Consider the following 13885-nt stretch of genomic DNA (forward strand, 5'->3'; position numbering starts at 1 on the left):
ATGCTGTTTTAGGAATTCTGATTCCCTAACCTTTAATTAGTGGTATCCTGACCTCAAATCAATCTTAGAGAACACTACAACTCCCCTTAACTGGTCAAACAAGTCATCAATGCATGGTAGAGGATACTTGTTACGTATCGTGACCTTGTTTAACTGCCTGTAATCAATGCATAATCTGAGGGTACCATCTTTCTTCTTCAGAATAATACTGGAGCTCTCCAAGGCGATACACTAGGCCTGATGTATCCCTTGTCAACTAGTTCTTATAACTACACCTTCAGCTCTTTAAGCTCGCTCGGAGCCATTCTGTGCGGTGCCTATGAAATAAGTGTTGTTCCTGGTAACAATTCAATAGTGAACTTCACCTCTCTATCAAGTGGAAAACCTGATAGATCAGTTGGAAAAACATCAAGAAATTCGTTCACTACAGGAACATCTTCTGGTTTCAGCTTTTCTTCTTGCACCTCTACTACGTGTGCAAGAAACGATGTGAAACCCTTTCTCAACAACTTCTCAGCTTTCAGAGCTGAAATCAAACTCGTGGGAATAATTTTCTTCTCACCCCTGAAAACCATTTCAGCCAAACCTGGTTTCCTAAAAGTCACTTCCTTCCTATGGCAATCCATAGAAGCATAGTGAGTGAATGAGAAATCCATTCCAAAAATTACATCCAATGCCTACAACTCTAGTGGAAGAAGATCCACTAGCATATTGAGATCTTCTACTAAAACCTCACAATCACGCAGCACTTCATTGACTAGTAAAACGTCACCAACTTGAGTGTATATAACTAACCCCTCAGATAAAGGCTCTAGCATCCTATTCAGCTTAGTTAGAAACATACTAGAAACAAAGGAATGCGTAACACCTGGATCTAATAAAACACGTGCAGGTACATTACAAATAAAAACCGTACCAGTAATCACGTCTGATGCATCCTCCGCTTCCTGCTGAGTCATAGCATAGACTTTTCCCTGCTGCCTAGGTTTCCCCACAACTCCCTTCTGCTTTGCACCGTTGGTGCCCTCTCCTACAGTTGCTAAGACTCTTGACTGCTCAACTGTGTGGGACTCAATGCCCTGGTCCCTCTGAACTGCTGCTCTCAGCTATGGCAGTCTCTCTTGAAATGCCCTGGCTGTCCACACTGGTAACACACATCGACACCAATAAGACACTGACCCCGATGATTCCTGCCACAACTTGCACATGGGGTTCTACTGGTTTCATAACAATGGACTCCTGACCCATCTGCGGTCTTACTGCTGAACTAGCAGACTGACTGGGTGCTCTTTGGCTCTGCCTCTGATAGGCACTACCTAAACTCATCTGCCTCGATGACTGGCCACCAGACCGACGCTTAAAGTTTTGATGACCTAAAACATTCACTCCAGGTGTGAACCTTCGCTGCTCACGACCTCGAAAACCACTAGCTGTTGAAGCCCCACGACTAAGCTCCACTACTGACTTCTCCTCTGTTATACTCTGCTCCACACGTAGGGCAGTCTCTACTAACTGGGAAAAATTCGTCCACTTAGCAATAGTTGTAACCGAGGTACGTATCTCAAAATGCAACCCTCTTTCAAACCTTCGACACTTGTCACTCTCAGATGCCACAATCACATCAGCATACCGTGAAAGCTCGGTATACTTTCTCTCGTACTCGGCCACTGAAAGTGGCCCTTGCTTCAGCCCTAGGAACTTATCTCTCTTTGCCTCACAGTATGTGTTGTGATAATACTTGTCTTTGAATATGCCTCTGAAAGTCTGCCAGTCTAATGTACGTGCATCACTATGCCTGGCTAATATGGATTTCCACCATCCCTCTACCTTCTTCTGCAGTAGAAATGTGGCCAATCTGACTTTTTGCTCCTCAGGACAGCTCATCACATCGAAGCATTTTTCAAGCATATTTAACCAAACCTCAGCGTCAACTGGATCTGTGGAACCCTCAAACATTGTGGCTTCTAATTTCTTCAGCCGTTCTATTCCATAAATCTTTTTCGGATCACTAGGCCCTGCTCTCTCTGGCCTACCTACCTTCTATGCAGATCTAAAAAACTGCTCATTTCCTGCTCCAGTCTGCACTCTCGGTGTACTGGTTCCCCTTTTAGATTGACCTTGGGTAGGATCCTACGTCCCGTCCTGATTCTGCCTGCGTCGTTTGCTATTACGTGGTGGCATGACTCCTATAACATATCAACACATCAGACATGCTATAGATACTTAACTCAGATGCATGATACTAAACTTCTACCCACATTCTAGTCCTGACTGGACTCACTCTTATCCATACTTGGGCCATACTATGCTAGTTCTATCTGAACTGATTCAACGTTTAACTATTTACTTCCTACATTCTTCTAAGCACTAACTTCTCTGTCTCATTTCCTATGGAGCTAACTGCTCTGATACCAAGTTGTCACACCCCCTCCCAAACTACTTGCTACCTTAGTCAGGGAGATGGCGTGAAGCCAACAGACATCGTCCTCCTCTAACGATACCTGTTGACCCTGCTGAATCGTTGAACCTGATAAACCTATTAATCTTAGAAATAAAATACTTTACATGTAACACAACATAGCGGAACCCCTGAAAACCTTTAGACACACATGAAGTGCAGTCTTGACATAACTCGGTTTGGAAAATAACCTGATAGAGATATCACAACCAAAAACATATCCAACTGGGGTTTACAAAACCACGACATCTAGTGCTTACACAGCCATAAACTATCCAGTTCTTACAAAGTCATTTACAATACAAACAGCAAAATGTACAACTCCACCCACGTATGGAGCTTAATCTGGAAGCTTTGAGCAGAAAACAGACTTCGCAGTTATCAGGCACCAGGATCTCGATCTCTACCTGAAAAGTGGGAAAACATTTTCAAAGAGTGAGCTATGAAGCCCAGTGAGTGACTAAATTTAAAACTGTAAATCCGCAAATCAGAACACGTGATAAACCTTTAAACGTATGAATCTATTCAATCAAAGTGTTAAACATAAACGTGTAACGCTAAAAGCTTTCTCAAATATTCTGCAAGTACGTCATTAAAATCTAGTAAGGTATATCAAGTATATAAAACATTTTAACTAACATGACAAATCAACGTTGTGTAGGGCACGCCGAGTACAACCAACGTTTACTAGCTCTACGATGTAGTGGGGCCCACCCAGCACTCACGACAGCATCATTGTCATGGAGTACACTCAACATCAACAACAGAATATAACCTGTGTGCACACGGTACCATATAGCCTCGGGCTCAATATCTCAGTCATGTAGTCAATAAAAGTCTCAGAAAACCACATGAAAATACTAAAACATGCCTGCTTATCTTTATCTTTCGTAAAACTCAAGTTTACTCAGCTTGCTCGTGAAAACTGAAAATCTTTTTAACAGTACTCGCTAATACATACTTTACTTTAAATGATATCGTTTCAACTACTTTTCAAGAATTCAATAATCACGTGCTTGTATATAAACCTCACTAGAAAATCTAAGCTCAAAACTTATGCTTGAAACCATTCATAGAAATCATGTATCATTCATAAGTTCATATTCAAGCATGCAAACCATTTAAGCATAAATTACAGTTTAGAAATCATTTTCGAAATTCGTTTTGTCATTCATAGTCTTGGCTAGTTTCCTGGTCTGTAGACTTGGTCTATTTCCTCTTGGCCTGTCAAACAAACTACAACTGAGCATCAGAACTATAAATCGTCTTGTCTTTCCATGCTCATGAATTCTAAATTCTAGAAATAAAATCATACTTCACACTTTTTTTTTCCAGATTTTCCAGATTGAATACCCTAACTTCCAACACTCATAACTTCCTCGATACTTGACCAAAATAAATGTACTATATATCAAACTCTTCATTTTGGAACCCTCTAAAACTTACCTGAAGGAATAAAACGAGATTCCCAACGGATTTGTCAAGAAATCCCTCGAACATAGAAAATACAGATTCGTGCTTCTCTGCTACCCTCTACCTTTCTCCTGAAATTAAACCTACTTCTAGTACTTTTTACTCACAAATTCTTCATGTAAGTTATAGGAAATTGAATAAAATTTCCAACCAAACCAAATTCAGCCTCTAATTCAACCTGTACACCCCAGAATGTTCGAAAAACCAGAGAAAACCAGAGATCCTTCTGATTTGCACGAAAATCCTGTGCTCTTTTTTCCTTTTCAAAAACCCTTAACTTAACATCAGATTTGGCTCAAGATTCCTTCATGAAATTTGTTAGAAAATGGATTAAATTTCAAGGAAGTCAGACCTCACCTCTTAGTTCTTCTTGTGTAGCTCAAACTGACTTAAAAACCAGAGATAGGCAGGTTGAACCCAGATTCTTCTATGGTTGCACTTGCATGAACTTTTTCCTCCTTTCTTCAACCTCCAACCTGCAGCAAGCTTCTTCTTCCTCTTCCTTCACTCTCTCTCTCGAAATGCTCTAAAAATTTGATGGGAAATGATGGAGAAATGGGCTGAATTGAGTTAGGCGGTGGTGGGTTCTCACTTTATACCATTAAGCACCGAATGGGTTCCCATTTGCTTTCATTTTCTTTTTTTTTTTCTTTTCTTTTCTTTATTAATAAATTCCAAAATTATCAAAGACAACCTCAACCAAAAGCTCTGTCATTTTTCTTCAACAATGGAATAACAATAACTTAAATCCAACATCCTACAATATGTGACAAGAGCAAATAATCCAAGGAAAGTCTCGGGTTTACAAAAAGGCATATTGTCACAGTGCCACGATTCACCTTATGTAGGGCATTTTGGAGGACAACGTACTGCAGCTAAAGTTTGGCAAAGTGGATTCTTTTGGCCTCCATTATTCAAGGATGCTGCTAACTATACAATGAAATGTGATTGGTGCCAGAGCACTGGCAACATTTCATGGAAGAACGCAATGCTGATTAATACTATCTTGGAGCTAGAACTATTCGATGTATGGGGGATTGATTTCATGGGACCATTCCCTCCTTCAAACGGTAAACACTATATTTTATTAGCCGTTGACTATGTCTCCAAGTGGGTAGAGGCAACTGCATGCGCCGCAAGTGATGCGGCAGTAGTCTCCCAGTTCCTGAAGAAAAATATTTTCACGCGTTTTGGCACTCCTCGTGGCATCATAAGTGATGAAGGATCACACTTTGTCAACCACCATATAAAGGAGATGCTGTACAAATATAATATCCTTCACAAAGTGGCCACCGCATACCATCTGCAAACAAATGGCCAGGCTAAAGTGTCCAACCGTGAAATTAAATTGATACTTGAAAAGGTAGTAAAACCTTCGCGGAAGGATTGGGCAGTTAAGCTTGATGATGCATTGTGGGCATACTGGACCACATTTAAAACACCAATAGGTATGTCCCCCTATGCGTTGGTATTCTGCAAAGCATGTCACTTGGCCTTGGAGCTGGAATATAAAGCATTGTGGGCGGTCAAGAAACTGAATTTCGATTTAAAGGAAGTAGGCGAAGCGCGGAAATGTAATTGGTTGAGCTAGAACAATGGAGGAACAACACATATGAAAATGCAAAAATTTATAAGGAGAGCACCAAACGCTGGCATGATCAATGCATATGCGGCAAGAACCTCCAAGTCAGACAGAGAGTCTTGCTTTTCAATTCACGTTTGTGACTCTTCCTGGGAAAGCTAAAGTCTCGTTGGTCTGGACCGTTCATAATTCGGCAAGTACTTCCGCATGGTGTGGTGGAATTATCAAATGACGACGGTACCAACATATTCAAAGTCAATGTGCAGCGAGTCAAGGTATACCATGGAGAAGACTGGCATCGCCAAGTCGACTCCATGGAAGTTAGAAACTTTGAATAAAGAAGGAAGTAGGTGGTCCCTGCATTGTCACATGATCGCAATTTCTCAGGGACGCAAGCTTGGGAAAACTTCAAGTCTTCAACTCTTTTCTCCACTAACTCATAATCTTCACTATCTTTTAGCTATCTTTTCATTTGTCATTTAAAAAAAAAAAAAAGACTTAATTTGCGTTAACGATTTTTCTTTTGTTTAAAATAATTTGACCCTCTCTTTGTTTCCTTACAATGATCGAGGCACTGGAATACGGCGATGTCGTGCGAAGAAGCATTCATCTTATTCCATCGCTACAACCCACATAAGAAAGATCGCCGCAAGGATGGATGCGTCAACACAATGCAGGCGACAACGAAAATTTTGGGGGTGTACTCTTCCTTATCTTTATTTCAAATTTTGCGATATCACATTGCATGTTGCTTTTCAAAGTTTTATCATCGCATCCTTCTTGATTACTGTAATCATTTAACAAGTAGATAAATTTAGTAGTTTACCACAGTCTGTTTCTTTACCAAGTAAGATTTCAATGATGAAAAATATGCTTCTATTTCTTTCGTATATATTAGAGTCAACTTAATCTTAAGATAGTCACCTCGTACAATATTTCTAGAAGTTAGGGTTTTGCTAGCTTTCTTTCAAACTCTCTTTACAACGTATTCTAGAAAATCGCATAAGTTATTTTAATCTTTTGGCAATGGGGACATTGCCGCATTTTAAATTTAGGGGTGAGGTATGAGGTATTTATTTTTCGACCTTGCTATTTTCATTTCTAAAAAAAAAAAACACGTTTTTTTGAGAATAACAATGCCATTGTCAACGCAAAAGGGGAGACCCATGTTGATAAGAGTTAAGTTGTGAAAGCCACTTACCCGTAGTTGGATGTCCGCATGACACACGTGGGGGCAAGCCAAAATGAAAGTAAGTTACCAGGATCAACGCATAAATCAATGACCGCAACTTCAATGCCAAATCGGTATGAGTTTAGCCTGAGAAAGAGTGCACTACTCGTAGTTGGATGTCCGCATGACACTTGGGGGGGCAAGCCAAAATGAAGGCAAGGCACTCGGATCAGCGCAAGGTCAGAAAAAAAAATGGCAATAAAGAAAATTTTTGTGTAAGGATAAATCTTTTGTCACCCTGGTAGAAAATTTTCTTTTTGAAATAAATCATGCGATGTTCCGGAATTAGTAAAGTTCTTTTGAAAGTTAAACTTGCAGTCCTTAGGTCTTAGAAATATTTTAAGAGTAGACTTGAATAAGACATAAGAAAATTCTAGTATATAGGATTTGAATGAAGTATCCTTGAGAAATCTAGGAAAAGAACTTTGCGGTGGACTTGCTAAAGGAATCTTTAGCTTATGCTTGAGGACAAACATTGTTTAAATTTGGGGGTGTGATAACGGGTAGAAATGCACGTTATCATAGTGCTAAGTTATTAAAAAATGTTGGATTGCGTTGATGAAAAATGATAAATTGCATCCATTAAGCATAAAATCTATAATATTGCGATCGCGTGCGTCAGCGCATTGGAACTATTGATTTTTGTATTTTTTGTGCAAAATAACACATTACAGAGATTACGATCATAGGAATTCATCGATCGAGCACAACTTCACCGCAAGACTTTGCGTTGATCATGCTCGCAAATATTCACCCAAGAAAAATCACCGCAACATGGTGGGCACATCCGGACGAAAGGAAAATTAAGATCGATGGGACAGAAAGCTGACAGCAGTCGAATCCAAATTAAGATGACAGCCGATAACGGTCACAAAGTACATTCAGCTTTATCAGTGACAATTATCCGACAAATCAGTCAGGAATTAAAGTTTTCCCATCTGTGTAAAGAGGTGAATCTCAGATCCAACCTGCCATATACCCGATCGAAGCTCTGTGTAGAGAACCTTGCTACCGGTGGAGCAAGCCTGAGAGGTAAGTTCTTCCTACCATCGAAACCATCCTATCCGACAAGCAGATCTCCATCGAATCTGTGTCAAGACATTGGCACTTGTTTGTATTTGTTCTCTATCTCTTTCATTGTATTCCATAGTTTCTTTATCTCTTCATTCACACATCATGTATCAAACGCTTAGTAGAAATATTAAATGTTTCGATAGATTCCATTTACCATTTTCTGTCTGTTTTCGTTCACGCATTAGTCACTTTCTTCATGATGTTTTCTTAATCTTCTGATGAGCAATATGAATCACCAAGAACTTAATCTATATTAAAGTTATAAAATACGTTTAGCTAAAGCATGCTAGACGACATCCTCACCTGTGAGAGCAGAAGTGAAGATGTCATTTTGATCTATCGAGAGAAGGTCAGAAGAGTGCGTTAACTAAAGCGAGTAGTACTTCTAGACATGGAAACAACCTTATGTTCATTATGTTAGACTCTGTTTCACCACAGACATGTGGGGAACATGGCCGATCACTGAGAGGTGTATGCCAAGAGAAGAACAGAACAGTATTTGTACCTTCAATCCAATTAAGGTCTTGCGTTGTTTTTAATACTTATCTTTTTCCTTCTATTCTATTCATAAGACTTGTCGCCGCATCCCACATCTTTGCACAACCTTCACAGCCAGCCTTAATCCTAGCATCTTGTACATGAAGTCTATATCTTGAAACATCTAGCTTAGGTTTATTGTATTTTTATGTTTTATCGCGTCTTTACTGCTTTCCTTTATTTTACTGCAATTTACATACCTGTACAAACCCCTTTATACAGAATTGAAAACCTGGTCGCATATACCATGAACGTACCACAATAACCGACACCAGTTCCCCGTGTTTGACCTCAGATCACACCGAGAACTTACGGTGGAATTACATTTGGTTCCATCGTAAGGAAACTTGTGAACACGGAGCATACTACATGAACATTCCAAATTAACGCATAAATAGAAGTAGTATCGCATCATCATGAGCACTTAATATCATACATCCTAAGCTTGTTACAATATTTATCGCATGCATTCTAGCCTTAGAAGCCGTGGCATTCACGCCGAGAGGTGGTTTACTATTGTATGCATGTTGCATGATCGCAAGGCATGAACGCAACCTAGGGAGTGTTAGCCGAAACCTTGCTCAACCTATTCACCGCATATTCATCGTATTTCCCATTGCGAACTCTTTTCGAACTTTTCCGCATTTATTATTATTTTCATTAATGCAACAATAAACCAGCCACCTTATTTATTTACTGGTTACCACAAAGTTTTCATAAGAAAATTATCAACGCAAACTATTTCCACAAGTCCCTGTGATCGACCCTGGACTTACCAGGAAACTCGGAGGAATTTACAATTGGATTCCGCTGGGGAAACTTGAGTGCACAACGTAATTCCACCAACGCATTTCATCCATATTTCCATTTAATAAAATAACGCATCAGCAAGCCAAAATGAAGGTAGGTTTCCAAGAACAACGCAATATGAAAAGAGAAAAATGAGAAAGAAAAATAAAAGAAACAAGAGACAACTCCTCTGAAATTCATGAGTTAAAGTTGAGATTGGCACACAACCGTAGTTGGATGTTCGCATGACACCCGTGGGAACAAGCCAAAATGAAGAGTGTAAGCATGATCAACAGTCTTTAATAAATGACGCAAAGTTTAACCACTGCATCCAGACGCATCAAGTTGTCTTGACAAGAAGAGGTCAACATTCTTTTTAAAACTAGAAAAGCGTTTTTGAGCAGAAATTTGTAGTATAGAAGAATAAAGTAGGGCTTTGTTATGAATTTTCAAGGATAGAAAGAAAATGCGATGTTAAGTAATGTGCCTAGGTGGAGCATTCGAAGCAACCAATCGACGCAAAATGTAGGATAGGAATTGAGCAATATTGCCTTAGTAGAAGATATGCTTGAGGACAAGCATATATCTAAATTTGGGGGTGTGATAACTTGTAGAAATACAAGTTATTTATACTGCTTTATTTAGATATTGCGGCCAAAAGAAAGAAAAGTTGCATCAATTGTAGAGAAATTAGCTAAGAAATGCGAGAATGATAAATTGTCGTCAATACACCCACTAACACCATTGTGATGGTAGAAAAGAATATTTCAAGTCTGTTTTGCAGGAAATCAAGACACCACATGCGTTCATGGCTCAAGATAATCTGAACAACGCATCTACGTCGCATTGCGCCCATCATTCAGAAATGAATGGATGATCAATGTAATGACAGCGCATGCGACAATCGATCAAGAGATAAGCGATTACTACAATCTCAACTGCATGCAGTAATAAAAAAAAACACCGCATGTGGACGAATGATCGAAGATGAAAAAGAGAAATGCAATTGCGGAGGATCTAGACACGTGTACAACTGACCGTTGTACATTTCTGACGGGATTGATCGCGTAACGGAAGTAATATTCACTCCGCCTTTTCTGGAATTTCCATAACAATAAAGTGGGGTCCACACTGCAGAGAGTCAAAGATGAGCCTATAAATAGCCTCTGAAATTCTATTGGAAAAGATACTTGATACGGGTATATTTTGATATTTGTATATTGAGAGAGAGACTGGTCTGAAGAGCCTGATTGGAGAACATCCGGGAAGATTTAAGAGACAAGGCTGAGAGGTGAGTCTCAGAGCAAATCCTCAATCCCCGGCGTTGAAGCTCTGTACCAAGATCACTTCTACCAGACGAGCAAGCCTGAGAGGGAAGCTCTTCTCTTCATCCATTCCATACGCCGGTAAGCAAATCCACCATCCAGATCTGTGTCAAGATGTTGGCACTCTTCTGTATTTGTTTCTATCTCTTTATCATCAATTGTATTCATCTTCTTAGTCTATCATTCACACCATGTATCAGATGCTAAATATTAGTATTGAATGTCATGATCATTTCCATCTCCATCTTTTTATCTATTTCCATTCATTCGTAATTCGCTTTCTCCACGATTTTTTCTTAATCCCCTGGTAATTAGCATGAATCTAACAAGTAAATTAATCTGTGTTAAGGAAATAAATATGTTTAGCTAAAGCATGTTAGGCGGCATCTTCACCTATGAGAGTAGAAGTGAAGATGCCATTTCTTCTGTCGAGAGAAGGTTGGAAGAATGCGTTAACTAAAGCGAGAAGTACTTCCAGAGATGGAAGCAACCTTGTGTTCATTACGTTCATCCCTATTCACCACAGAGATGTGGGAACACGGCCGATCACCGAGAGATGTACGCCAAGGGAAAGCGGAACTGTAGTTATGTCTTTAACGCAATTAATAACTTGCGATGTTTATACTAGTTATCTTTTCTATTTTTGTTTCATACATAAAGACTTGCCACTGCATAACACGACCCTTTGTATAATCTTTACAGTCAGTCTCAAACTCAGTATCATGTATCATGTATCTTGTATCAAATAGCTTAGGTTTACTTCTATCACACTTTTATCTTATTATCGCAACTTTACTTTACCACAACTTTAAATACCTGTATAAACACAACTTTTATTAATTGAAAAACCCCCGGTCGCATATATCACGAACGTAACGCATTAACTAAGCAATCCCTATGTTCGACCTCGGATCACTCCGAGAAACTTGCGTTGGGATTATACTTGGTTTCAGCACAAGGAAACTTGTGACAATGCATAGCATACTACAAGCATTTAGTTAATAACGCATACATCTAGAGGTAGTATCACATAAAGTATGAATATGCATATCACAGCATCCACATTCCATTTCCATCCCATGTCAACAAGTTTATGGCAACATGAGCTTGCATGATTCACATTCATCATTATCCATATTTATCCACATGCTTATTTTTACAACATCAAAAATTGCGTACCACTTTCTTTATTGCTTTATGCATTACGTTATTTATTACTTTCTTAAACTAGCTTTTATTGCTTTACGAATTTACTTCTCATTTAATTCAATTGTGTTTATTTCCGTGCTTTGTTCAATTTTCCTACTTCTATGCATAAGTTGCATTGTTTTTTAAATTTGCTGTGAATGATTGATGTAAGAGAAAATGAATACTGCAAAGTCCTAGTGACTTGTGTTAAAGAAAAAAATAAATATAATAATAATAATAACAATCAACATCTGGTATGCATTACGATGATGGGTGCATCTTGTGCTAGCAAGATACACTTTGCGTTCATCCTACCCAAATGCATTATGCTGAGGGGTGTGTTGCGCTCGTATGTATTTTTCGCTCGTCCTTAGCGAAAACGCACTATGTCAAGGTAGTGTTGCGCCAGTAGAAATACCGTGCGCCTGTCCTCCAGAAATGCGATGAGTTGAGGGGTGTGTTACGCTGATACATGCATTGTTACCCGTCCTCTGCAAATATGCATTGCATTAATCTTAACCTTGTGCCCATTCGAATAAAACACAAAAGACAAATTCTTTTTGCAAAAAGAATAGTCCCATCATTTAGGCTTCCGAGGAAATGATGACTTGGCAGATGAAAGGACGTCCTTCTCTGCTAATTCATAAATTTGAGTAGCGCGACAGCAGGCTTTTTGAGTACCTCGAAGCTTGCCACCGCAGAATTTGCGTTGGGCCCATCAAGGCCCAACCTATAAATTTTGTCCTTCTCCATCTTAGGTCATTTACTTGAATCTTTTGCGAAAACGAAACCTTAGCAAATCCTCGATGTTACGCAAAAATTGATCTAAGCTACAAGCTCATGTCCCCGTTACCAGTTCCCTGGCAACAGCGCCATAAACTTGTTATGCAAAAATTGATCTAAGCTACAAGCTCATGTCCCTGTTACCAGTTCCCCGGCAACGGCGCCATAAACTTGTAACGCAGAAAAAACTATACAATGATGCACGCAAGGTACAAATCCATGTGATACTACTTCTAGATATGCATTAATTAACAATGTTCTTGTAGTATGATGTGCGTTGTCACAAGTTTCCTTGCATTGAAACCAAGTATAATTTCACCGCAAGTTTCTCGATGTGATCCTAGGTCGAACACAGGGACTGTTTGAGGTTATTGCGTTATGCTTGTGATACATGCGACCAGGGGATTTCAATTAATAAAAGTTGTTATGTACAAGAATATAAACATGCGATAAAGTAAAGTAAAGCGGTAAAGATGCAATAATAAAATAAATTGCGTGAAAGTAAATTGCGTTAAAGTAAATCTAAGCTAAGAAGATACAAGATACAGGTTTCATGATACAAGATACTGAGGTCAAGGCTGGCTGTGAAGATTATGCAAAGATCGTTTAATGTGGTGACAAGTCTTATGTACAAAGCAGAAAGAGAAAAGATAATTAGTACAAACATCGCAAGTTCCTTAATTGCGTTAAAGGCATAAATACGGTTCCGCTTTTCCCTTGACGTACACCTCTCGGTGATCAGCCTCGTTCCCACATCTCTGTGGTGAAACAGAGACAAATGTAATGAACGCAAGGTTGCTTCCATCTCTAGAAGTACTTCTTGCTTTAGTTAACGCATTCTTCTAACCTTCTCTCGACAGATCAGAATGGCATTTTCACTTCTACTCTCACAGGTGAAGATGCTGTCTAGCATGCTTTAGCTAATTGTTCTTATTTCTTTAGCAAAGAGTAAGTTACTTGTTTAATTCATATTAATTACCAAGGGATTAAGAAGACTTTATGAAGAAAACGATAAACGGAGGAATGGAAATAGACAGAGAAGGGGATATGAAATCGATCGAGACATTCAATATTTATATTCAGCGTCTGATACATGATTTGTGAATGAAAAGATTAAGAAGATGAAATACAGTGATGAATAGAGTTAGAAACAAATACAAATAAACGCCAACGTCTTGGTGCCGATCTGGATGGAGATTTGCTTGCCAATGTGAATGGATCGTGCGGACGGATGAGCTTCACTCTCAGGCTTGCTCAACCGATAGAAGGGATCTGAGTATAGAGCTTCGCAGAGGGGATCTGGCAGAATAGCACTGAGACTCACCTCTTGGCCTGTCTCTTTTCTTCCCGGATTTCTTCCGATCAGTACTCAGCTCAGCCTCTCTCTCAATAATTTAGCAGCAATTAGCCCTCATATCAATTATACCCGTATCTAGTATATGTTC

General features: G+C 39.3%; 1 pseudogene; it reads right to left on the bottom strand.

Annotated features, from left to right (window-relative positions):
* Positions 1-317: 317 nt before the first annotated feature.
* Positions 318-2181, bottom strand: LOC150038919 (uncharacterized; annotated as a pseudogene).
* Between the last annotated feature and the right edge of the window lie 11704 nt (positions 2182-13885).

Source organism: Benincasa hispida, chromosome 1 (assembly GCF_027475165.1).
Source record: "Benincasa hispida cultivar pf3 chromosome 1, pf3_genome.v1.1, whole genome shotgun sequence".
NCBI lineage: Eukaryota > Viridiplantae > Streptophyta > Magnoliopsida > Cucurbitales > Cucurbitaceae > Benincasa > Benincasa hispida.